This window comes from Vipera ursinii (genome assembly GCF_947247035.1).
Source record: "Vipera ursinii genome assembly, chromosome: 3".
NCBI classification, from domain to species: domain Eukaryota; kingdom Metazoa; phylum Chordata; class Lepidosauria; order Squamata; family Viperidae; genus Vipera; species Vipera ursinii.
In genome coordinates, this window is record NC_139516.1 from 67,261,420 (window position 1) to 67,289,054 (window position 27,635).

General features: G+C 41.0%; 1 protein-coding gene across 6 annotated transcripts in view; it reads right to left on the minus strand.

Annotated features, from left to right (window-relative positions):
* Positions 1 to 13,682: 13,682 nt before the first annotated feature.
* TM2D1 (TM2 domain containing 1) overlaps positions 13,683 to 27,635 on the minus strand; it is a 61,415-nt gene continuing 47,462 nt past the window's right edge. For 3 of the 6 annotated variants that reach the window (XR_014492034.1, XR_014492035.1, XM_083358862.1), the window contains one exon: positions 23,940 to 26,922. The gene's annotated coding sequence lies outside the window, so the exon portion shown is untranslated. Of the gene's footprint in view, positions 14,402 to 23,939; positions 26,923 to 27,635 lie in introns of those variants that run through there. The other 3 variants (XR_014492033.1, XR_014492032.1, XR_014492036.1) reach the window with 3 other exon arrangements.

Below are 27,635 nucleotides of genomic sequence, written 5' to 3' on the forward strand. Positions count from 1 at the left end.
CCAAAGCCTAGTGAAAAAAATGCCCCATGGTATTACTTCTCAATAGGAAGTGGCCAAAAGCTCAGCTGATCCAGAATGCAATGACACTTGCATCTTGTTCTCAATCACTACCACTATGTGATCTGCAATGGCTCTCAGTAAGCTTCTAGATGCAATTCAAGAGGTTGGCTATCAGCTTAAGCAGCCCTGCATGACAAGAGCCAAATTGCCTATAGGATTGCTTGCTTCGAATGTTCTCAGTTGGTCCCACAAGATCCAGCAGACTGAACATGCTCCAGGTCCCTTCTTTGAAACAATAATTTCTAGTGGAACCCAAAATACCTCCTTCTCGGCCATGGGTGTCTGCCTTTTGCAATAGCCTTCCTCAAGATCCAGATGCCCCTGACTCAACTGACCTTCCTTAGACCTTGAAGGACTGGGTTTTTCGCCTGATCATTAGAACTAAGATATTAGTGAAGTCCCATATGCATGTTTTGTCACTGTGAACTTTTCTTGATTATTTTATTATGATTTTTAATTGTATTTTGTTTTAGACTGGTTTTATAAAATGATGTTTTTGTACTCTTTGTCAGCTGCCCAAAGTTAGTTGTTTAAGATGGGCAGAAAAAAGGAGGGAGGGAAGAAGGGAGGGAGGGAGAGAAAAAGGGCCAGGGAGGGAGGGAAGAGAGGGGAAAGAAGGGAGTGAGGAAGGAAGGAAGGAAGGAAGGAAGGAAGGAAGGAAGGAAATCCAAGTACCTTTATTAAGCTCTGGGATTTGTTTTGTTTTTTCCTTTTGTAGCCTTCTTTTGGTTAAACAAATTTAAAAACAGTAAAGTAACCCAGAAAATCTCTACAATCTTGTTTACTTGTACAGGATAAATAGATCACAGAAGTCAATAGTTCTGCAGCTCCACTTAAAATGAGGCAGAACAAATGAGATTTGTTTAAGGGAATAACAGTTCATGCCTATTTAGCTAAATTAGAACTGGCCAACTGTAGTTATGAAAAGACGAGTTGCTGCTGCGACAGAAAACAAAACACATCATGGAAGTTGGTATGGGGTAGTTCAGTGTTTCTGAATTGAACTCTTTTCCTATCAATGTTTGGAAATTTTCACTGTTAGCCCATTTGCAAAAAAGTTCACACAATTAGACTCCTATGCTCTTGGAAGCCTTCTATCTTCTGTTGTCTTTTTGGAAATAAAATGATTCTTTGGCCAAAGGCTGGATGGCATTAATCAAAACACAAAACACAAATTGCACGTGTATATGGCTGACTTCCCTATTATTTGTACAAATCCACATTTTGGATGAGTAGCCACCTGAGCTCAGGCTTGTGCCAGGTCCATAGTCAATAAGGCTCCTCTCATCCGTGATCTGGTTGAGGAGGAGCATGCGGACCTGGCTTGCATTACGGAGACCTGGTTGGGCCCAGAGGGTGGTGACCCTCTGGTCGATCTCTGCCCACCAGGTTTCCGGGTGCTGCACCGGCCTCGGGCCTAGGGTAGGGACGGGGGAGTGGCAGTAGTTGTGAGGGAGACCTTATGTCCGCAGGAGGCCACCATTGTCCAAATAGCCGGGTGTGAGTCTCTCCTCCTGAGATGTGGCCCTAGGGCTCAGTTGGGCTTGCTGCTGGTGTACTTTTCACCTAGTCGCATAGCAGCAGCCCTGCCTGAGCTTCCCGACATCCTCTCAGGGTTGGTGATTGAGTTCCCCAAATTTATGATCTTGGGTGACTTCAATCTACCATCCCTGGGGGGATCATCTGAGTTAGCTCAGGAGTTCATGGCTTCCATGACGGCCATGGACCTGATGCAAGTAATTCAGGGCTCGACTCATGGGGGGGTCACACGCTCGATTTGGTTTTTCTATCTGGACGGTGGTTAGATGATCTGGGTGGGGGTTCCCCAATTGTAATGCCCCTGTCATGGACTGATCATCATCTCCTGCAGTTGGTCTTCTGTTTGGCCACTCCCTGTCGTGGGGTCATTGAACCAATGAGATGGTTCCACCCTAGAAGCTTAATAGACCCTGAGCGGTTCCAGGCGGCGCTTGGGTCCCCACCTGCCTCCTTTGCTCACAGCTCGGCCGATGCCCTAGTGGAAGCCTGGGAAAAGGCAGCCACGGAGGCACTCGACCGAGTTGTACCCATGCGGCCCCTGACCTGGTGCAGATCCCAGTGGGCTCCATGGTTTTCTGTGGAGCTCCGGGAGATGAAGCATCGGAGACGGGGCCTAGAGAGCTGTTGGAGATCCAGCCGATCTGAATCTGACCGATTGCAACTAAGATCCTTTATGAGGTCTTATCTCACGGCGATGAGGACGGCAAGGTCTAATTACTTTGCTACCCTCATCGTGTCCGCAGATAATTGCCCGGCCACCCTGTTTAGGGTGACCCGCTCCCTCCTTAATCAGGAGGTGAGGGAGGAGCCCTTGCAGGGTCGTGCCAAGGAGTTTAGTCAACATCTGTCGGACAAAATCACTCGGATCCGGACCGGTTTGGACTCTGACTGGGCAGAGTCTGACGATGAGGACATGGGCAGTCTTGTTGATGTCATCTGGGAGGAGTTCGATCCTGTGACTCTGGAAGATGTGGACAGGATCATGGGGAAGCTGAGCTCCACCATGTGTTTATTGGACCCGTGCCCCTCCTGGCTGGTTTATGCGGCTCGGGAGGGGACACGAGGCTGGCTCCAGGCAGTGATAACTGCTTCCTTGAGTGAGGGTAGTTTCCCCGCCGCCTTGAAGGAGGTGGTGGTGAGACCCCTTCTTAAGAAGCCTGCCCTGGATGCAGCTGTATTAAACAACTTTCGTCCGGTTTCCAACCTTCGCTTTCTTGCGAAGGTTGTTGAGAGCGTGGTGGCGCATCAGCTCCCTTTGTTCCTGGAGGAAGCTGATTATCTGGACCCATACCAATCGGGTTTCAGGCCCAGGTACAGCACGGAGACAGCATTGGTCGCTCTGGTGAATGATCTCTGGCGGGCTCGGGACAGGGGTTGCTCCTCTGTCCTAGTCCTATTAGACCTCTCAGTGGCTTTTGATACCATCGACCATGGTATCTTGCTGCGGCGTCTCAGAGGGTTGGGAGTGGGAGGCACTGTTTTTCAGTGGTTCTCCTCCTACTTCCTGGGACGTTCGCAGTCGGTGTTGGAAGGAGGGCAGAGGTCGGCCTTGAGACCTCTCGTTTGTGGAGTTCCTCAGGGGTTGGTCCTCTCACCTCTCCTGTTCAACATCTATATGAAGCCTCTGGGTGAGATCATTCGTGGTTTTGGAGTTGGGTATCATCAGTATGCTGATGATACCCAGCTTTTCATTTCTACCCCAAACCACCCCAGTGATGCCCTCGATGTGATGTCTCGTTGCCTGGAGGCGGTCTGGGTCTGGATGGGGAGGAACAGGCTTCAGCTCAACCCCAACAAGACTGAGTGGCTGTGCATGCCGGCATCTCGGGAAATTCAGATTATTCCACCTCTAACTATGGGGGGTGAGTTATTACCCCCTGGAGATAGGGCTCACAACTTGGGTGTCCTCCTAGATTCACAGCTCTCTTTAGAAGATCATATAGGAGCTGTGACTAAGAAGGCCTTTGCCCAGGTTCGTCTGGTGCGCCAGTTGCGGCCCTATCTGGACCAGGATGCCTTGCGTACAGTCACTCATGCACTCGTGACCTCTCATTTAGACTACTGCAATGCTCTCTACATGGGGCTGCCCTTGAGGACCACTCGGAGGCTTCAGCTGGTGCAGAATGCAGCCGCATGAGTTGTGTTGGGGTCTCCCGATACTCCCATGTTACACCTCTGCTCCGTGAGCTGCATTGGCTTCCAGTTGCCCTCCGGGTGAGATTCAAGGTGCTGGTGATGACCTATGAAGCCCTAAATGGCATGGGTCTGGATTACTTACGGGAGCACCTGCTGCCGGTGTCAACTTCCCTTTGTCCAGTGCGCTCCCACAGAGAGGGCCTCCTCAGGGTGCCGCCGGTCAGAGAATGTTGACTGGCGACCCCCAGGGGGAGGGCGTTCTCTGTGGCACGCCAGACCTTTGGAACTGCTTACCGGTTGAGCTCCTGATGGCTACTGACCTTCGCTCCTTCCGACGTGATCTAAAAACTTATTTATTTGAACAAGCCGGCCTGGTCTGATGGGTTAGGGGTTTTTAATATTGATTTTAATTAATTTTATTGTATTGGGCACAATATTTAATTTTTTCTTAACTTTTGTATACTGTATTTTTCATATATTTATCGCCCTGTACACCGCCCTGAGTCCTTCAGGAGAAGGGCAGTATATAAATCAAATGAATAAATAAATAAAATAAATATTTTAAGCAATAAAACCATTAAAAAAGAAAACGTGACTGAAAATCTTGGCTTCACAGATCCATAAAAATGTGGCTAAATGAGAGGAATATGCTGTGACAGATGTGCTATGCATAAAGTGATTCATACATAGAGAAAATGGAAACAGATATAGTATTTTTTTCCATGGTTAGAATACGAAAATCATTCATTCATTCATTCATTCATTCATTCATTCATTCAACTTATATGCAACCCATTTTGCCTGGATGTGAATTGGGTGAGTCAATGAAGTTGATTTTAAACCAAAGAATATATCCCTTACATCAGGAGTCTTCCAACTTGGCCCTTTTATGACTTGTGGATTCAACTCCCAGAATTCCTCAGCCAGCATGTCAGATAACAGTATATCAGTGGTATAAATGTTAACAATACACTCATTGAGCGACTGTTTAAAGTTACAACAACACTAAAAAAGTGACTAATGACCAATCCTTGCACTGACCTGGCATCTGCAATCGTCCCATGATCAAAATTTGGGCACTTGGCAATAGGTGTGCTATTTACAACAGTGGCTGCATCCCAAATTGCCATTTGCAACTTTTCCAGCCAGTTTCCGACAAGCAGTTAATGGGGGAAGCAGGATACACTTAAGGCTTGCACAATTCACTTAACAACTGTGGTTAAAAAAAGGTCATAAGATTGGGTATGGCTCACTTAACAACCTCCTTGCTTAGCAGCCAAAATTCTGGCCCCAATTATGGTTGTAAGTCTACGGCATACAAACTGGGATGGCCAGATCATTTTCTTGCATTCTAATAGTTGTTAGCTAAAGAGCAATAGCCAAGTTTGCTTTAATTTGATGAAAATAAAGATTAAAGGTAAAGGTAAAGTTTCCCCCGCACATGCGTGCTAATCGTTTCCAACTCTAGGGTCTAGTGCTCATCTCCGTTTCAAAGCCTAGGATGTCTCCGTGGTCATGTGGCCAGCATGACTAGATGCCAAAGGCACACGGAACGCTGTTACCTTCCCACCGTAGTGGTCCCTATTTTTCTACTTGCATTTTTACGTGCTTTCAAACTGCTAGGTTGGTAGAAGCTGGGACAAGTAACAGGCACTCACTCTGTTACACGGCACTCGGGATTCAACCCGTCAAACTGCCGACCATCTGATCAACAAGCTCAGTGTCCTAACCCACTGAGCCACCACGTCCCTAAATAAAGATTAGGGCTACATAATCTTACAGAACTTGGGAAAAAGGTGTTTTATGAGTACATGTAGGTACCAACCTGCCAGTTTTTAACACCTTAAAAACACATCAGGATGGCAAGTTCCCAACGAAAAAAAAGTAGGGAAGGGTGTGTTTCTGAAGCTGGGTGCTAACATTACACCCTCTACTCTCCAAAACCATTTTTGCCCTTGAATTTGGAGGGCTGTATAACTTCAGCATAGCAGATACCCATGTTTCCCTGAAGACAGGGTCTTATATTAATTTTCCCTCCAAATGACGCATTAGGGCTTATTTTCCTATTAGGGCTTATATTCAGGGAAATATGGTACTGAATGCGTCCATCTGGCTGATGATCGTAACTAGAGCTTATTTTTGGGGTGGGGCTTATAATTACGAGTGTCCTGAAAAATCATGCTACAGCTTATTTTCCCGGTTGGGTCTTATTTACAGGGAAACACAGTATATACACATGTCTATTGCTGGTCTACTACACTCCCATTGATGAATGACGAAGTAGGTGGAACTGAGCACGTTCGGCATCTGAGAGTCAGACCCTGAAAATCAAGGGGAAAGAAATAGAAAAATAAGGGGCAGATAAAACAGCACAGCAAACAGGACTCACAAATACCTGTTGCTTATGGAGGAAGGGAGGTAGCAGTGGCGTAGCATGGGGGGTGCAGGGGGGGCTGGCCGCACCGGGTGCAACATCTGGGGGGGTGCGCTCGCACTCGCAGCTCTCTGCCCCTGCCTGGCTCACTCACTCTCTCTCACTGCAGTGCTGGCTGTGCGAATCCGATCCGAGCCACCGGGTCGCCACCCACTGTGGAGGGGGGGTGCCAGGCGTGCGGTGCGGTGCGGAGAGAGAGCGAGGGACTATCTGGGGGAGGGACAGTGCAGCGGCCGGGTGCTTGCCCCGGGTGCTGACAACCCACGCTACGCCACTGGGAGGTAGATAAGAATGGAGAGTAGGCAAGGGCCCTTCCTGCCTGCTGTGAGCTTTTTGCATCTATCTTGCTGGAAACAAGGTGCCAGACCAGATGGAAATTTACTATGGCTTACCCTGGCTGTTCTGTTCTCCATTGGTTACACAATGTTTATTTTGTATTAGTGTAATAAACAATGGTTTGGCATTCATGTATTCAGTTTGTCCTAGGGAAATAGAAACCCTGCAGAGGATTGTAACCTCAGCTGAACTCTTATGCAATGAGCAACAGCAAAAGATGTTTTTTGCATAATTCAAATTGTGCTAAATGGAAACATTTCACAGTAGTTAATTCTGTGAACAAGCCATCAACAATTACATTATGTCCAAATATAAAGAGGAGTCCAGGGCTGTTCTCTGAAGCTGCTTTATACGTTATTCCATTTAATTTAATTTGATCTATTCATCCAAATTACAATTAACTCTTTCATGAATGTTTATATATAATATGCCCATTATATCACATATAATGAAGGTTCTCGGTGTCTACTGTAGCCTTTGGAGTCAAGACAGGGAGATTATGCAGGCTAGAACTTCCAGACAACTTGCTATCTGGGTAAGTTCATTTAAAACAGAATAAAATTCTGCAAATGATTGATTTACACACTGGAGAAGAATCTTTTTCTTGTTAATGTCATGGACAAAGGACAGGGCAGTTGGGGGGAAAAACAGCAAAAAAAAACAAAAAAACTAGCAGTGGTCCCATTTACTTTTGCCTTCCTAGCTTCCTCAGAGATGACACCCATGACAATCTATTCTTTGTTTAAAAAAATTCTACACTCTTGGAGTATAAAAGTAGTTACTTCTTTTAGTATCCTAGGTCAAAATTTATTTATTTCTTTATCAGCTGTGCATGCCACCTGGCTCCCAACGATTCAAGGTTGTTCAGCAGATTGGAAACCACTAATATACAGAGGAGTTTATGAAAAGTCAAGAGATACAGCCTTAACCATGCCCCTAAATCCTGTTCACAATCACTGCTTCCTCCCCACCAATGGTAATTGAAATTTGGCAGTTTTGTGAAAGTCACTTCTTTCATTATCTTACTTTTTTCTTTAACTGTATTGTTTTCTACACATCTTAATTATTTTGTCTCTTTTCTTTATTTCTTTAATCTATGTAAAAACTCTTCATAATTTTCTCTTTTTTTTACAAAAAGAAAGGGAAAAAAGCAGTCTTGGTCAATACTACTACTGTGCTGTAACTCCACAGAAGTGTGACTAAATGTTGTCGTTTACTCCTGTTGTAATTTAGAAAAATGAAGGCTAAAATTAAAAATTCCAGTTAAACCTGGAAATGATTAGCACATTAAAATTGCCTCTAGTTGCTATTGTAATATTAGATTCTTTCCCCTTAAAAACCATACAGATAGTCCTTGGCTTACAATCACAGCTGAGTCCAAAATTACTGTTGCTAAGCAAGGCATTTGTTCAGTGAGTTTTGCCCCATTTTAGGATTGTTTTTGCCATAATTGTTAAGTGAATCATGCGGTCATTAAGGGAAACCGGCTGTCATGGTTCTGATTAATGAGGACTATTCTTTAAAAATAGTCCTCCATGTTGTGTTATAGAGGTCTATCATCATGGCTTGTTCTCCAAATGTAACTCAATAACACTTAGCAAAAAATCAGGATCTGTATCTATCTAATCTTCATCTGGGAGCAATTAAGACATATCACCAGTCCCTGTCTCAATTGCTTTAAAGAAAAAATAAAGGGCATTTGGTGTGTTTTACTTTTTAAAATCAATCATGAAGTTCACCCAGAAGAGAGCTATTTTGCAATGTTTCTTCTTCAGTGTTTACAGCAACATCCAGGTTTCTATATAGGATTTGAGAGTTGTGTAGTTATATAAGTAAAAGACACATCCATCATCAATACCTTTATAATTACTTGCCATAAATCAGTATTATAACTTTTTTTTTAAAACAGGGTGCAGTAGAAAAGCTTAACGTAGGATCAAGCATTCTCCTGTGGAAATTAATGGGATTTAAATTCCTAACTTAAGTGTATCTTAATTTTATCTTTTACAAAAGAATTCATTGTAGGCAAATTGGTAATTTCACCTTTTGCCTGATGATTTACTGCAGGGCTTTGCTGAAACATAAGGCCATGTTTGATCCTAGACTTCCAGCCCCCTGTTCTGGTGCAGGGCCACATATTTGCCACAGCATACAAAGCAGGTATATGCCAAAAAAAGCCGTAAAGTATAATGAAAAAGTGCAGGCCTGGAAGAAGGCATAAATAATGCACATTCAGCAATAATAATTGAAATGGGGCGGAGGAGTTATAGCAGCCTTGGGACATAAGTAAGTTACATGCCCTTGACTTCTTCAGGTTGTAGTTGTGATTGTTATCCCTTGATTCACTGATCATGAATAATAACCAAGCTCTTTTGGTTCCTTCGCCCTGTTCTTCTCCCAACGTTGCGAAAGGCTGATGCAGTCATTATTCCTCCTCTGTTGCCTTTGATCTTCAGCAAATTTTGCATCCTGTTTTCTAATATCTTATGGCATCCTCCCCCTTCTCTTTCTATAAAGAAAGAAACTTCGGAATGGAGAGCGGAGGAGACGGGGAGACTTCCTAGATGTAAACAAGGGGGAAAGGCTTTCACTAATAGCTAAAGTGCTCTTCCTGGAGGAGAAGATAATGTATTAATCGTCTTTTATATATAATCCTATCAAGTTTGCATGGTATATCCTGCAAGTTCCAGTTAGAAAAATAGGCTCCCAAATTTCATTGCAGCTCACATTTCCTTAAAACTTTCATTCTTCTTCTTCTTAACTTCAAATCCCAGCCATTTATCACAGACTCGTAAAAATAAACTTTGCAGAAACGTCTCCAAGCTTAAGTATTCTTCTATACTGTTAAAAAAGATGTTTAAAATAAGGTCTGACCCAAAAGAAAGGTCAACCACATTTTTAATTTATGTGGGGGGTTTTTTTAAAAAAAAATTGCATCATCCAAACAAAATTACAATGATTTAAATTACTCTAATTTGGGAATGATGGTCAATAGCATGTTTGTGGGGCCTGATTACTGGCATGCTGCGGCCCGGTACTGGTCCATGGACCGGGGGTTGGGGTCCACTGCACTACAGCTACAGACTCAACTTCCTGTTCACTACATGGGGTGACCCTCAAAGGCAGGACAACCCAGGCATAGCTTCCCTTCATCAAGAATATGCACTGTAAATTATTTTTATTATTCTAGATTTACTGCCTAATGGGCACAATCTCTCATCTGTATTCAAATTACTTGTTTATTTTTATTTATTTGTATCCAGCCTTTATTTTTTTACAAATAACTCAAAGTACAAAGGAAACAGATCCAACATACCTTCCTCTTACTATTTTCAGCAGCCCTGTGGAAGGAGTTGGGCTAAAAGAGTAATTGGCCCAGAGTCACCAAGCCAGTTTTCATGATTAAGTCAAGACTAGAATCCACCATTTCCCACTTACTAGCCTGGAGCCTTAACCACTAACCACTACATCAAACTGGCTCTCTTTTATAGTTTTATTTTATTTATATATATGTGTGTGTGTGTGTGTGTGTGTGTTATTTTAAAATTTCTCAAATTATGCATTAATGTTGGACTTGTAGGGATGTTTTTTATTAAAACTTGCAGGATTTGATTAACTGTAGATTGTTAAAGGAGTGCAGTATAAAGAAATATTATTATTGCTTTTTTGGCTTGACATTGGTATTAAATAATAGTACATTTTGTATTTTCTGTGGATAGCTATATTTCTGATTACTACTTCATCTGCCCTTCATACAGAAAGTGGAATTTCTAAATATTTGTATTATATAGTGAATCATTTGCTCCAAAATCTGAGGGCAGCTTAATATATGAAGGAAACTTTCTTGCACACAACACAGTGTTCAACTAAAGGCAGCTATAGTGGACTTCTCCTCATTTTTCAACCCTTTTATTTTATTGACCATTTTCTTGAATTACCTGCGCAAAATCTTTTTGCTTTTCCTGTTGAAGGAACCAAATAATTTTGATCTTTCTGTGAATAAATTAGGAATGGCGGCAGGGACGGTATTAGCCTGCTGTCTGGAAGCCTACAAATTTAAGTATACCTTCTTCACTAACTGGCAGAGCAAAAATATACTTTGCACACTGGCTAAGCCATTGCCTGGGCCTAGAATACACTATGCTACATGCCACATGACCAGTTCACGATTGAGACCCTTTTAAAATAATCATTTGCCGGTCATATCTTTAAATTAATTGATGAAAATGAGATTTAGTTCATATTGTTGTACTTTCATTGTCTATTTTTATTGCTTCATTGCTTTACAGGCATTCCTGGACTTACAAACACAGTTGAACCCAAACTTTCTGTTGCTAAGCAAGACAAATGAGTTTTAGGTGAGTTTTGCCAGAGTTGTGAAAGGAACCACTGCAGTTGTTAACTTAGTAATACAGTTGTTAAGTGAATCTGGCTTTCCCATTGACTTGGCTTGTCAGCGGTTCGCACCTTCTGCAGTTCGCACCTTCTGTGACCGCAGGATACTGCAGCCCTCATAAATACACCCCTGCCGCCATGCATCCTGAATTTTGATCACATGACCGTGGGGATGCTGCAATAATTGTAAGTGTGAAAAACAGCCATAAATCAATTTTTTTCAAATGCTGTTGTAACTTCAAATGGTTGTTAAGTCGAGAACTACCTGTACTATTGTTATGTTTACATTTTTATCATGTTTTTTCCATTTTATTGTTGAAAGCTGCCCAGAATAGCCTCATGGTGATATAGGTGGGAAATAAATCTCAAAAATAACTAAATATCAAGTTTCCGTCAGGACGAAAGACTTTTTGCGTGGTTTGTGACATCTTTCAACTGATCCAATTCAGTAAGGCCCAAGAATTCTGAATTTATTATACCATCACGGTTTGTGGAATTGCAGCACTGTATTTCTTAATACCTTCTTACACGTTGCATATTTCTGTTCGTCACCAATAAGGAGATTTCATTCCTGAAAAGTAGCTTTAGCTCAAATGGTATGAATGACAAGGTCCAACGGATGGAGTCCCTTTAGGTACATAAAACTTTTCCTTTAATCTGATAAAACCACTAATGCTAGACTCATGTTAAAGACATTAGAATGTCTCCCATTGAAATATGAGCCTCGGAGGTACAGCGTGGCTAAGCCTATGGTATAACATTACCTTAAGTGTATGGTCCTTACATGTAATCAGAAATACAGCACAATGTGTATATTCTTTCATTGCAACTGGCCAACTTTCCTTTCAGGTTACCTGGACTTCAAAGTTTATAAACAGCCATAAGAAGAGAGATGTTTCTCTATCAGAAGAGTGCCATACAGAAATAAAAGGAAATTAGGATGTTTGTCACCCCTCCCATTCACTTCATGTGGGCCCCAGGGCAGTCTTTGAGGGTTTGGTTCGGTTAGATTCCTGCAGACTAGATTAACTTTAAAAGCTGTGAATAACCTATTGAAACCATTGTGGCTACTCATGTGCTTAAATTTAATCACTTACTTAAGTGCTAACCTGGACCGGTGCCAGGATAAGCTTAAAACCAAAGATGAATGAAGCTAGACATATTCTTAGTAAAACACAGCAAAGTTCTAGAAATAGGAATAGCTAAGAAGAAGAAAAAAACTGCTTTGGATTAAACAATTACAATGTCTTGTCCATTTGAAATTCATTAATTGAATCAGACCATTCATCTTCTTCACTGAAAAATCTAACTCATATGAATTATCCTTGTGAACAGATACTGATTAACAATATCACTTAGTACTGGGTCCACTTAGTAACTGAAAAACAGTTGGTTTAACCCATCTGCACATCACCTAAAGATTACACTGTCGTAGTTTAATATGTGTATGTGGATTAACCTTAAACGCACAATCTTACTAAAGACTAAGCTATAGCACCAACTTGTTTTGTGACTCTTTCTGCTAAAGTTGTTGCAGTGCTGCCCAGTTTCATTTGAAGCAGCTGTTGTGTTTTTCTTATATCTGCCTTTCTATATAGCTATCTCATCTATCACATATAAACAACAGGACTGGTCTGAACATTGGCAAAAATAGAGAAGAGAAGCACTTCACTAGTCCAGTTTTAGAGATACAGATCTGAGCTGTAAAAATTTGGACAAATCCCATCTTTGAAATGACTACTGGTCTTACAGAAGTAGCAGCCCATATCTGGTTCCTGTAGCCCTAAACTGGCTGAAAGAACTAGGCTGTTTCAATTGTGTTTGATTCTTTCTTTGTTTATTACATTTTTATGTAACCCACCTTCCCTATAAGGGAAGGGTCTTCAAACTTGGCCCTTTTATGACTTGTGGACTTCAACTCCCAGAATTCCTCAGCCAGCATGCCTGGCTGAGGAATTCTGGGAGTTGAAGTTCACAAGTCATAAAAAGGCCAGGTTTGAAGACCCCTTCTATAAGGTGACATGTTGGGAGGAAGCAATCTGTAATAAGATATGTAGAGAGGACACAAGGCTTCAAAATAAAATAAAAATTAACTAAAGAAAGAGGAAAACTAAAACAAAGGTAAACTAATAAGCATTCTAAATAAAATAGCAAAAAATTGATTAATTTGATTAATTGCTTGCTCAAGAAGACCTTTGGTATTCAGTGGGCATGTGAAATTGTTTTCTAGGCAAATGTTTGAAAGTTTTCTTATTTATGTAGATTTGAGCTGGTGTCTTAGGAGAGACAGGTAATTTGGACCAATGATGACCTTACTTCCATTTATAATGCAAAAATCTCAGTAGATGCTTTATTTATAGAATCACCTGACCTTCTAAATAGTTCTGAGTTTCCATACCACAAGGCAATTTAGCCAGTTGGGTTATGATTAAAAGAGGTTAGACTGGGAAAGTTGAATTGAGATAAATCCGTAACAATTAAGGTGTTCTCCTTACAGGTTTTGAATATCAAGAAATTTAGCTCATGCTGTTGATCTACATCAGAATATAACAGTTTAATAGACCCCACTGATTCTGCTAATGATATTTTACTGTTGCACTTTGGCCTAACACACTGTGCATGTGTAAAAGTGGTTATATTAAGTTCATCACAGCACACTTGTGAATGCATGCACATCGCTATAAAGCTACTAGAGGACAGTACTGAAATATTGCCCTTGAGGAAATAAAATGCCACAACAGATCAAAGGAATTTCAATCAGGGATCTAAGTGTGTCAGGAAACCAGAATTATCTACAGAATAGGCAGTAACAGCTCTGCAGAAACAGTGAAGCTCCATCAAACCAATAATGCACAGTCCAGAAAAATAATCTTTAAATGTAGTTCTTTTGTGATAGATAGTAATTGCTCCACAAGAGCCATTATAGCCGATTAGGTCAATATTCTACATTGTTAAAGTGCTTTAATTAATACACATTTACATAAGATAACGTAAGCTATACTGGGAAAAAGTGGAGCATAGAATCTAGCTTGCACTGCAATATCAGTATAGTGCAGTTCGGTTTGTTTTAATTTATTAAAGTGTATATCAAAAACTCAGGATATCAGTTTCGTTAGAACTATCTTCCACATTCATCACTGGCATGTTCTCATGCTTCAGGAAATAAATGGAGATATATTTTTTAAGAACTGTATGTGAAAAAATGATGTTCCCAAAATTCTGCCAAGGAGGCTTTCGTTGCCAAATGCTTTTTCAGCTTTTCTTTGGGTTTTTTTTTTTAAAAAAAACAATGGAGTTATATAGATATCACTCTGATTTACATGAAATTCTGATTTAGATTATTCTATAGGGGGAAAAAAAGTCTTGCTTCTTTCTCGTCTTTAATTTATGCTTCACAAACCAAGGAGTAATTCACATCTCTGGAGTTAAAGCAACCATCTACATGAAGGAAGCCAAGAATTCAAGTAACAGCTAGGCACGCATCAAAAACTTCCACAGTTCCTGAAATGACAATAATGGATTACTCTGCAAATGTTAGTTTTTCTGGCTCCTTTCCGATTTAAAGTGAAGTGGCAAAGGAAAGCATCAAAAGCTAGCTTAGATGGCAAACTCTTCATAAGTACCCAGAACCGTTTTAAACAGGGTTTCTCCATACCATCAAGGTTTCATGATCCTGGATGTCAAGAATTTCTTTAGGATTTCAAATGGACTTGAAGGGGAAGACCTCACTGGGTGACATTTGGCTCTGAGTGATGGCGCTGGCATCTTCACAAGGCAGAAAGGAAGGATTGATTAATCAGTGGTTCAAAGCCACAGCCACTCAATTGAAGATTAACTGCACAGATCTGTGTGTAAAGGCCAAGTATTTCCAAAATGCTCTTTCCTTTTCTGTTACCTGGCTCCCAAATCAACTTTAATTGGCAGACGCTCTATCTTTTCTTAGATAAAATGCATTCCAAACACCCTGAGAACTGATTGTAGCCTTTGTACCTTCCCATGTGGAAGAGTATACCTGCCTATCTTCATCAGCCAGATGTTCTTCAACGGGCATCCTCCTTCCTTGTTAGTTGAATCAAAATATGCAAGATGTCCTTCAGATCTTTATTTTATTCGTTAATGTATCCCTCCTCATTTTTTAAAATATATATTTTAATTTTATCCTGGCAAGCATTTTTCCACATTCTCTTCGCCCTCTTTAAAAACAGCCTGCGTTGGAGTTTCAGTCTGTCTCATTATATGGATGCATTTTTGGGTTGGGAGCCCACGTTTTTTAGGAGCAAACACTGCTTTAGCCCAGTTGCTTCTCATTCATTATTTTATGAATATAGAAAGCAATGATAATTGTTAGCAACGGTATTATTGCAATTAACTGGTAAATAAAATATATATAAATATATAGACAGACACATAAACTTATTTTTTGGGGGGGGGAGGAAATGGTCTTAAGATAAGAAAGGCTACAGATAATATTCAGAATCAGCTGCTGTTTCCCAGTAGAGCAGAAAGTCTCTAGTTGTGGTCTTGAGTAAAAAGGGGCTTCTTTATTAAGAAAGAAAGAAAGAAAGAAAGAAAGAAAGAAAGAAAGAAAGAAAGAAAGAAAGAAAGAAAGAAAGAAAGAGAGAGAGAGAGAGAGAGAGAGAAAGAAAGAAAGAAAGAAAGAAAGAAAGAAAGAAAGAAAGAAAAAGAAAGAAAAAAGAAAGAAATTCTGAATGTTTCATTTGTTGTATCTGTAATTCTGTGAAGACTATCTTTTCCTTTCCATTTTCAAATCTGCAATGTTAATGGGATTCATAAAATGATTAGATTTGATGTCCAACATAAGTTCGGGAAGGGAATACAAGTAATCCTCAACTTATGGCCACAATTGTGCCCAACGTTTCTGTTGCTAGGTGAAAATTTTGTTGAGTGAATTTTGCCCCTTTTTACGACCTTCCTTGCCACAGTTGTTAAGTGAATCACTGAAGCTCTTAAGTTAGTAACACAGTTGTTGCATAAACCTGGCCTCCCCACTGACTTTGCTTGTCAGAAGGTAGCAAAAGCTGATCACACATGACCCCAGGACACTGCAACCGTCATAAATATGAGTCAATTGCCAAGTGTTCAAATTTTGATCACATGACCATGGAGATGCTGCAATCATTGTAAGTGTGAAAAATGGTCATAAATAACTTTTTCAGCACCGTTGTGACTTTGCACGGTCACTAAATGAACTGTCGTAAGTCAAGGATTAGCTGTATTATTAATTTAATTTGTATACCGCCCTTCTCCCAAAGGACTCAGGGCGGTGAACAGGGCAATACATAATAAAAACAAGATACAAAAATTAAAAATTATTAAAAGTGATTAAACAGCAATGCCCGTAATAAATTAGTACAGATTAAAAGTTAAGACCAATTTATAAACCCGACCCCATCCCATCAGGCCAGGCCAGCTTGTTCAAAAAGGTGGGTTTTAAGATCGCGCCGGAAGGAGCGGAGATCAGGCGCCATCCGGAGCTCGACCGGAAGATGGTTCCATAAATCCGGCACGCCCACAGAGAACGCCCTCCCCCTGGGGGCCACCAGTTGGCATTCTTTGACCAGTGGCACCCTGAGGAGGCCCTCTCTGTGGGAGCGTACTGGGCGGAGGGAAGTTGATGCCGGCCGCAGGTGCTCCCCAAGGTATTCCGGACCCATGCCATGTAGGGTTTTGTAGGTCATTACTAACACCTTGAACCTCACCCGGAAGACAACTGGAAGCCAATGCAGCTCGCAGAGCAAAGGTGTGACATGGGAGTGACGGGAAACTCCCAACACAACTCTCGCGGCTGCATTCTGTACCAGTTGGAGCCTCCGAGTGGTCTTCAAGGGTAGCCCCATGTAGAGAGCATTGCAGTAGTCAAGACGAGAGGTCACGAGCGCATGAGTGACCATACGTAAGACATCCCGGTCTAGATAGGGCCGCAACTGGCGCACCAGGCGGACCTGGGCAAAGGCCCCCCTAATATAATTTGCTCTGCTGCAATGTCTCTTTCAAAATGATTTAAGACCAGGACGAGGACAACAAATAAGACTATCTTATTATTTAAGTCTTAAATAATAGATCTCAGTTGAATGCTCTTATTCCATTTGGATGTTAAGTTATTTTAGATGTGTTTGGGAGGGTAGCAGAGAATGTGAGGAAAAAAGGAGGCAGGGTGAGCCCTCCAAACTTGGAAATCAAAGAGACACAAGCTATCCCAAAGGTGCTTTTTTTCAGGAGGCAACTGGACTTTCTTGTTCTTCTTTGAAGACGTTTCACTTCTCATCCAAGAAGCTTCTTCAGCTCTGACTGGGTGGTGGGGAATGGAAGGATTTACCCTATGCACTTTGGGATGAACCCCCTTTGAGTGGTGTGGGATTATCAACGGATTTCCAGAAAACATTGCAGATTACAGGAAACATCCTGTAGACAGAAGGCTCCACACACATTTGCGCTACTCAGGTGACCCTGAGGACACAGACAAACCTCCAAATGGCCCCAATGACTCTCTAAAACAGGGGTCTTCAAACTTGGCCCTTTTATGACTTGTGGACTTCAACTCCCAGAATTCCTCAGCCAGTGTGCCTGGCTGAGGAATTCTGGGAGTTGAAGTCCACAAGTCATAAAAGGGCCAAGTTTGAAGACCCCTGCTGTAAAAGAATGCAAATTACCAGCTGTCTGCAAGGAACATAAATCCTTCCATTCCCCACCATCCAGTCAGAGCTGAAGAAGCTTCTTGGATGAGAAGTGAAATGTCTTCAGAAAAAACCAAGAAAGTCCAGTTGCCTCCCCAAAAAGCACCTTTGGGACAACCATGACCTGGATAATTGAGAATCTCCATAATAGACATTTAGTGAGACACAAGCTAATACTACTTTAATTATTAAATTATAGTAACAGAAACCTGGAAGTATGAATGCATATACACACACCCTTTATCTTTATGAAAACTAAGGAGGATCATGTCTGAGGTGCTTTCTCAAATTACATCTCTGCCCCGTACTGACTTTTTTTTATCTGACCATTGCCTTGGCTGTGATTCCTCCTCCTGTCCCTCAAGTTTATTCCTTCTCTCTGTTACATCCAGCAACATAGCAGGCCTTTATGACTAGCTTTATGCTTTATGACTAGCCTCATCAAACTGCCTCCAAATGGTCCAAGGGGTAGTTTTTGACTTACAAGCATTTGTAATGAGGCTGAAAAAAGTGACTTATGGCTGGCCCTTGCCCTTAGCAACTGTTGCAGCATCCCCATGATCAACGCGATCACGATTTGGGCGCTTGGCAACTGTCGTGTATTTACAGGTTGCCATTTGCAAGCATTTCCTAGCTGGCTTCCCACAAGCGAAGTCAATGGGGAAACGAGCCCTCAAGCATCACCAATCATTTCCTTCCCTGGTGCTTCTTTTGTTAAGGTAAAGGTAAAGGTTCCCCCGCACATGCGTGCTAGTCGTTTCCGACTCTAGGGGCCGGTGCTCATCTCCGTTTCAAAGCTGAAGAGCCAGTGCTTGTCCGAGGACGTCTCCGTGGTCATGTGGCCAGCATGACTAGACGCTTCTTTTGTTAGGCTCCTTCAATTTCCTTCAATTTCTAATGCCTCAATTAAGTAAGCTTTTGCCATAGTCTTTGCTCAAAGTGTTCCCAATCTCAGGCAGGCTTCTTTAATCACTGCTTGCATTATTGAAAACTGGCCAAGCTTATTCAGTCGTGCACCCTCCACGTGATTTATTCTGTTTTCTTAAACTGGGTTTTTGTTATAAGAATTTACTTGATTTCCCCTCCTTCCCAGGCATTTTCTTATCCACTTCTATGTAGGTTTCCTTAAAAACTATGGGTTATCCCCAACTTATAACCTTTTATCTAGTGGTCATTTGAAGTTACACAATGGCACTGAAACCGTTTTTCACACTTAGGACCAGTGCAGCATTCCTGTGGTCACGTGATTAAAATTCATATGCTTGACCACCGGTTCATATTTATGACTGTAGTAGTGTCTTGGGGTTGTGTGATCACCTTTTGTGACCTTCTGACCAGCAAAGTCAATGGGGAAGCCCAGATTCACTCAACAACCATGTTACTAACTTAACTGAAGTGATTCACTTAACAATTGGGGCGAGAAAGAAACGGGGCAAAATTCAGTTAACAACTGTCTTGCTTAGCCACAGAAATTTTGTGCTCATTTGTCATTGTAAGTCAAGAACTAAGTACTACATATTGTAACTGCAGCAAGAATAAGTTATGCGCAATGCTGGAAAAATGAACAAGTATCGTCAGAAGAAGAGGTAATAAAGAAGATATTGGAATGCACGGAGATGGACAGATTAACTATGAGACTAAAAGACAAAGAAGAAACAGAACACTACAAAAGCTGGAATTTATTTTATAAATGGTTGGAACAGAGAACCAAAGAGTAGAATTTGTATATGTATCAGCGTGTTATGAACCCAGCTCGCATGTTGTTTGAAAAACTAACATATGTATGTAGAGGGGGGAAAAATACCAATAAAAAACTTTATACACAAAAAAATGTACTTTCATTTTTAGAAGATAGCGTTGGACCTACTAATGCACTATGCCATGTCTCTTGACAGATTTGTTCTGAATTTTAATCCTGATTCAAGAATAGATATGCTAACAGGTTCTTTGCAACCTGGTTGTCCAGGAGTGGTGGTTGATGTGAAGAAAATAAGGGCATTTGTGCATAGTGGGTGTTCACAGAAATTAAGATGGCAGCCACCATCACAATCAAAGCTTTAATGACAATCCCCCCCTCCTTCTTCACAGACATCCCCATAAGAAGCAAACCATTCAAGCATTATGTTTTGACACCTAATCAGGTTCCTTAAGGCTGAAGGTCACCAGGGTTTCCTTTATTACTTTAAATATTTTACAGCATGGGATGGCCAATAGAATCTGGCCAATCAGAAAGCAGCATGTTTAGTTATATCAAACCAAGCAGAACTCAAACATGGTGGAGGAAAAAGAGTGAAGATCAGAAACGAAGCCCATTTGGCTATTTGACACTCCTGCCCCCCACCCCCACCCCCATCAAGGCCATTAAATTTTAGGTTTAAAATTGCCAAGCTCTACCACTGTGAGCTGGCACTACTATTAGCCATTGAGTTGATTTATATCTTTCTCTGGGCTGAAATTTAGCACACATAAAACAACTTTTGAGTGGATGTGAGACAGATGGATAAAAAATATAAGGTACTACAGGCATAGAAATCCACGTTCTCTCGATCAACCAGTCAGTCACAGCAAACCGTATCATTGGAATAAGATTTTCCACTACCAGATCTAAAAAAATAGCAAGAGTTATATTCATGTAGAAGCTGCATAGGTATTATGGCTTCTTGATATTCACAGAAAGAAAGCATACAAGAAAAGAAAGAAGAGAGAGAATAATTTGTCAGAGTTATATATGATATGCTGAACACTGGGAATAGCATTTTGGGCAGAATACGGGTTTGGGAATGGTTATTTGATCTAAAATATGCATCGTTTTTACTTCACTTTTACACTGAATCTTTAAAAAAAATTAGTCCAGCTGTTTGATTTTAAGGGAAAATGTGTTTATCAAAGACTATCTCAAGCTTTACTTTTGTTCTTAACTTTTTACTCCACGGGGCCATCATTAAAGCAGAGTTATGATTTGAATAAACTTTGCAATACAAATGTGTGAAAGCGATGAGTTTTTTCAGTCAGCAGCCGTTAACAAATGTAAAACAAAAACACAAAAGTTGAGAAAAAGTTGTGGCGGATCTTGATGGGTAAAAACCTGAATGTGTTTTTTGCAGATGCAAAGAGCAAATGGGATCATAGGTTACATCAACCAAATTAGAGTGTCAAATTGAAAAAAAAGTAATTGTTACTCTCTATTCTACACTGATCAGAAACATCTGCAATATGACATCATATTTTAGGAACAACTTTTATAAACTCCAATAAAATCAAGATGATAAAGATCTTGGAATGATTGATGAACAGTTGGAAATACTAGGTATGAGAGCTTGGAGAAGAAAAAAAGACTAGAGGTAGTTCTTGACTTAAATTGCAATGTGGACTGGAATTTCTATCATAAGATATGATAGTCATAAGTCAAGGCACCCACATGACCAGAGCCAATTTTATGATTTTTTGTGGTGATCAATAAGTGAAAACTGCAGTCATTAATCAAAAGTTGCAGTCATTAAGCAAAAACTTTGGTGGTTAAACAAACACTATGGTCCAAAATGGCTAGGAACTGACAAACAAATCATGGTTACATGACTGCAGAACGCTGCAACCAGCTACAAAGGTTAGCTGGTTGCCAAGCAGCCAAAATGCAGTCATGTGACTGTGTTTGTGCAACCATCAGAACTCTAAACTGGATATGTAGCTTTTGGTGGTCAATCATAACTTAGTAATGGTTGCTAAGTGACTGTTCATTAGTAAAGGACTACCTGCATAGGTAGACATGACAGCTATCTTCAAGCCCCTGAAGATCTGGCATTTGTAAGATGAGACACAAGAGGTATTCTCTTGTAGACATTTCATTACCCAAACTAGGTAACATCATCAGTCCTAATAAGGAGTGGAGTTTGCTCTCGGTTTATATTCTAGCATCTTGCCCTGTCAGTGTTAGTGGGGGTAGGACGGACTTGTTCAAAATTGTTTTAGAAGAGAGGACAAGGACGGCCTTAAATTCAAGAATTTGGGTGGACATCAGGAAAAAAAATCCTAATAGTGAGTACTGTTCTAACAATGTAAAATTTTTCTTCACCTGTCAGGGACCTAATCAGGATGTAGTGCACAAGGCTAGTGATGGTAAGTCTTTCAGCATGTTAAAAATTTAGAAAATGCCTAACTTAATGTGTCACATAAACAAAAGAGAAACAATTCTTTAGTTATTCATTTGTTTAAAAAATATACAGTCCAATCACTCGTGTGTGATCTCCAGGATCTGCCACACGCCACTAATCTCCAGGTGGGTGTTGCCTTTTGTTGACTGTGGCTTGCTTGAGACAACTCTGGGCCTTTGAAACAGCCTTGGAAAATGCTCTTCTGCAGCCTCTGAAGCCTCCCAAACCCACACAAAAGCATACTCCATTCTCACACACTTTTCAGGGGCTCTGGAGGCTACCTGAGAACACCACCCAAGAGCTTGCTTCATTCTCAGGTAGCCTCTACACCATCCAAAAATTGTGTGAGAATGGGGCATGCTTTCAATAATAGTTGTGGAATGTTGGTTAATCCTGGCATATCATCCAAACTGTTGTGATGTGTCATATTTGTCAGATGTGTCATCAATTCACCATCACTTGGTAGATGGTTGTTGAGATGATGTTCCAAATCCATTTCAAGCCTTACAGTAAATGATTCTATGATTATGAACTAGATATATCTAAATATCTTTTCCAGAATCAACTAGAAGAAGCATGAGGGTTTCTTTTCCTAATCTGTATGTAATTGACCATTTTAGTGTGAGTTGATCAAAATGTGCAAACACTAAGATAAGAATGGGGAACTGTGTTTCCTGCAGATATTATTGGACTATAATTTCTATCATTTTGGGCATTGACCAAACTGCCAGAGATTGATGAAAGTTTGAGCCAGAAAAATCTGCACAATCAAAAACACTCACCACTCATTGGTGGATGGAAATCCGGTATATTTCATATTGAAAAACATAAACATACTTTAGACAAGTGTTTCTCAACCTTGGCAAATTGAAGATGTGTGCTCTTCAACTCCCAGAATTCCACAGCCAACACAGATGGCTGGGGAATTCTGGGAGTTGAAGTCCACACATCTTCAAGTTGCCAAGGTTGAGAAACATTGCTTTAGATGATGGAGTGTACTTGCTGAAAATTTTGGAAATTGGTGAAACAGTGCTAATCCTTCTCTTTGAGGCAACATTATTTCAATTTCTGAAGTTTTAAAGTTTGGTGGGAGAGTGATTTGACTACACTGTTAGTAGAAGAAGCCAAAGGCAGCCTGAATGACTGCTGACTGAAGGGAAAGGAACCTTAAAATGGCCTGGACATTAATTTCCATCACATCTTAGTCTGAGCTTTTCTCATTATCAGATGAGTCTACACTTTAAAGCACTTTAATTATTTAGTGAATTTCCAGCCTTCTATTTATCTGAGATGTTGAGTGTGGCAGACTCTTGTTTGCTTAGGCAGATGATTAGCAGTATGGCTGGCATTAAACCATTTGCTTAAGTAGGCAATAAGCATCAGGCAGACCAATAATTAGGCAGTGTTCAAGTGTTAGGGCACCAAAATGAGTGCATCAATAGCCTGTCTTATGCTTCCTAAGGACTTGGATGCATTGCATGTGTTGAGTAAGATTCACCTCCTAGTTCAGTAGATCTTTGCAACAGGCAGCATAATGTCTGGGTCTGGTCCAGTTTCAGAGGTCTTCTTATTGCTATAGCATAAGCTTACTTTAAGTGTCAACATGCAAAAGAAAAAAGACTCCAAGAAGAGAGCAGAGACCCTCCAGCAAGTATAATTATGCAAATGAGATCTTTTAACTAAAAAATATTAAACACACTCCGTTCTTGCATGAATTGGACTTATGCATGCCCACAGAAAGGGCGCTCATTTTATTAAGAAACAACACAACAGGCATATCCACACTGCCCCTTGCGCTGGCATGAGATGGCCCACTGTTTCCCATACACATTGCTTCTATATCTCGGTGTCTTCACACATCTCAAGCAGTCAGAGGACAGCTAAAGACATAGTAGCAATGGAGGGAAAACAGCAATCACTGGAAATTTATCCCCATCCAGGGGACAAACACCATTTGCACAATGAACAATCCCCAGGTGCTAACAATGAGACAGCATTTTTTTTTAGGGAAGAGAGGAAAGACGTTCAATATCTATACTCTCTACAGGCTCTTTTGTATGATACAATATTGTGGGTTAAGTAGACGTGAGGATTGTATGACTTATGGGCATTAGAGAGGGGAATGGGGAGAGAGAAAGAAGGACAATGGAGAAAGAAAAAGAAGAAAATAAAGGGTCTAAATTTATTTATTTTATTTATATATTTAATTTAATTTGTATACCGCCCTTCTCCCGAAGGACTCAGGGCGGTGAACAGGGCAATAAATACTAAAATACAAAGATACAAAAATTAAGAAAAGATTAAACATAATGCCCAATGCAATACAACAATAAATTACAATACATTAAAAGCAATAATAAAACCCAAACCCATAAGACCAGGCCGGCTTGTTCAAATAAATTGCCAGCTTGTATATAAAGATAGATATCAATAGACCAGGAGATGGAAAGAAGAAGGAGGGCCATCTTATATATGTGCTTTAGTTTATTGAGAAGCTTTCAATCGTTAAAGAATGTCATAAAATAAATTGATAATTGGATGGAAACTAATCAAGGAGAGAAGCAACTTGGAATTAAGGAGAAACTTCCAAACAGTGAGGACAATTAACCAGTGGAACAGCTTTGCCTTCAGAAGTTGTGGGTCCTTCATCACTGGAGGTTTTTAAGAAGAGACTGGACAGCTACTTGTCTGAAATAGTAAAGGGTATCCTGCTTGACCAAGGGGCTGGACTAGAACAGGGCTTTTCAACCAGTGGTACGGGTACCACCTGTGGTACATTGCCACCCGGCAGGTGGTACACGACCATCCTAGAGAAGTGGTAGTGGGGGAGGGGAATGAGCTGAACCGGTGGCAGCACCGCACAAGCCTGAGTGAGAGATGGCTGGAGCTGCAGGGCTGTCAGGGCTCAGTGGAAGTGCCAGGATCAGCACCAGGATCCAGCTGGAGCTCAGCGCTGATCCTGGTGCTTCTTTTGAGCCCAGAAGAAGCGCCGATCAGCTGGAATGTTGCAGCATCTCCAGGGTCTTGTGATTTACGTTCAGATGCTTGGCAACTGATTCATATTTATGATGGTCACAGTGTCCCAGGATCATGTGAAGTGACCAAAACCTGCTGCAACCACCCAGCACATGGGGGGAGGGAATAAAAACCAAACACCCCCACCCCACCCCCGCTGCCAATCCTCAACAGAAATGCTCACAACATTGAAAATCTTGAACAGGAAGAAGAGTGCCGCCAGGCAGGCAGGCAGGTGTCCTACTCAGCTGTGGCTTGGGGGGCACTTTTTTCAGTGCCATTGTAACTTCAAACAGTCACTAAGTGAACTGTTGTAAGTCGAACTGTACTTCATCCCTTTTTTTTTTTGGTCATCAAGTTTTTGACACCTTGCTAGGTGACTGGTGGTACTCGGATGTTGCCATATCCTAAAAGTGGTACAATGGGTGAAAAAGTTGAAAAGCTCTGGACTAGAAGACTTCCAAGGCCCCTTCCAGCTCTATTCTGAAGTTGAATTTGATAAGCTTTTATTTTTTAAAGAATTTCAGAAACTGATCTTAAGAATATTAAATCATGGGCTTCGTATTCAAGACACTTTTGTCTTGCAAATACTTTGGATTACATTTTGCTTTCAAACTGTATAAATCTCAGAACGTTTATGTAAATTTCTCAATCTTGTTTCGTGTTTTTTTTAAAAAGGGGAGTTTAATGAAATGGTTACTTAAACTGTGCATACAATTAAATATATTGACACCACCCATTTGTACCTATAATTGATGTCTCTGCGCTGTAGGAAATGCAAGTTCTTTTTCAATACAATCACAGCATTATGCTTTTCCTGGGACCCTGTTAATTTATGCACACCAATTGTCACCAGAGGCGGGTGTTAGGGAACCAGTGAGTTTAAATTATTAAACTTCTAAGCATCTGTTAAGGATTCAGTCAGGTGTTATAAAACTTACAGTACATCAATTTACTTGCTATATTAATTTTAGTCAAGCATCTTGACAAGAGGATGGAAGTGTAACATCGCTCTCTTTATTCAAACTGAATATAAGCGCCCCAGAAATATACAGCTGCCTTGCCTCTATTAAGATTTATATCCAATGCACATCTAGCATCTATGTCAGAATGCAGGTGAATGGCAGGTCTGCATTGTAAATGCCTGAGGTAACTATAAAAATATAAATGGTAGAAAGGTTATTGATTTTTTTCCTCAAGGCTACAAATTAGAAATAGCAGGCTAAAAAAAAATATATATCCACTGGTCTGCTCACCAAATTTTAATTAAAACATAAATAAATCATGATAGCCTCAGCCCTTGAATATAAACAATGGGAAAGATGGCATACTTACAATAACGTGTCAGTGTTGTATAATGAACAGGCACTGCAAAAATACAACTCAAACTCAAACCAGATTCCCAAATTAAGCAATACTGTATGCAAACTATTTATTACAGTAGAAAACTGATGAAACCACACGTTGGGCTTTGGGAAAAGTCAGGAAGAAGAAATTTACAAATTCCTGCATTTTGTTAAAAAAAAATAATAATAAAGTTCAGCCCAGTTCTGATCATTCATGCCAGATTGTGGGGAAGGGTGGTGGTGGTGGGGAGAAATATATTGTGTTATGGATTTCCCCAGAGCTATGAAAAATAACATGGTGAATTAGGAACTGAAAATCTGTTGCTTCGTCAGCATGCAAGAAGAAGGCAGGACAAGGAGAAGGTATTATCACATGCTTTCTCTAAACAGCTTTTAATCAAATCAAAACGGTTCACTGGAAAACAGTCATAAGGTTGCACTGTGATACTCAATTGATTCCCTTGTTTTAGTAGCAGGAAAGGCAAGGGTGCGTGCTCTCTTCCATTGAATCTAGCTAGCCCAATAAAGACTCTCGTGTTAATGCTGAGAGAATCTAAAAAAATGCTAAGGCGATATCACAGAATTAGAAAAGATGGAGAGGAAAATAACTTACCTGGGCATTAGAACTAGATTGACTAAGGGATTCAGTCCTATAGTTATACTGCAGACAACACTTTCCTTGGAGACAATGAAGCAAAATGTTTCTTAATTTTATTCTTCTGAAATAGAAATATACTGTGATTGATCCTGTACCAGGGGAGTGATCCAGTAGATCAGCCAGTAGAGTTACAATCTGCCTAGGATGAGTAGAACAGAACCTGAAGGAGGAACAAAGAACAGAAAATCATATTCTATTAGGAATACCTGGAAGTGAAATATAACATATACTCCAACTCTTTATCCAAAGATAAAGCAGCCAGAATACAGACTGACAACTATTTTAATTGACTAAAATATATTGAGTCATGCCTTCATTTCTCTAGTTAATTGTTAAAGAGGCAAACTGCATACTTAACAGAATAAATGAGTTGGAAGGGACCTTAGAGGTCTTCTAGTCAAGAGCTCCCCAACCTTTCTGGGATGGTGGCCTGGAGGGAAAGGGAGGAGCAGGGAAACAGGCGCATGCACAAGTGGGCTTTGTGCACCCACAGCGGCGTGGTGGAGGCACTGGGGCCCATGCACATGCACAAATGGGCTGCTAGCACCCGTACATATGTGCAAACAGGGCCACTAGCACCTGCATGGTGGCACTAGCATGAGTGGGGAGGGTGTGTGCACAATAGCCCTTCACACGGCCCGGTGACCAAGAGGCCACAGACGAGTACCACAGGTTGGGACCCCTTTTCTAATCCAACTCAGGCAGGAAACCCACTGTTCTGAACCAGCCCTCTTCTCTCAACCCCTATTTCAAAAGAAGAGACTGGAAAGCGTCCAAGGCTAAAAGGCTTCTGCCAAGATTTAATAGTAAACACACAAGAGCTTATCTCTCAAGCAAAAGAGTTGCTTTCAGCAACCAGCCCCTCCCCAAACA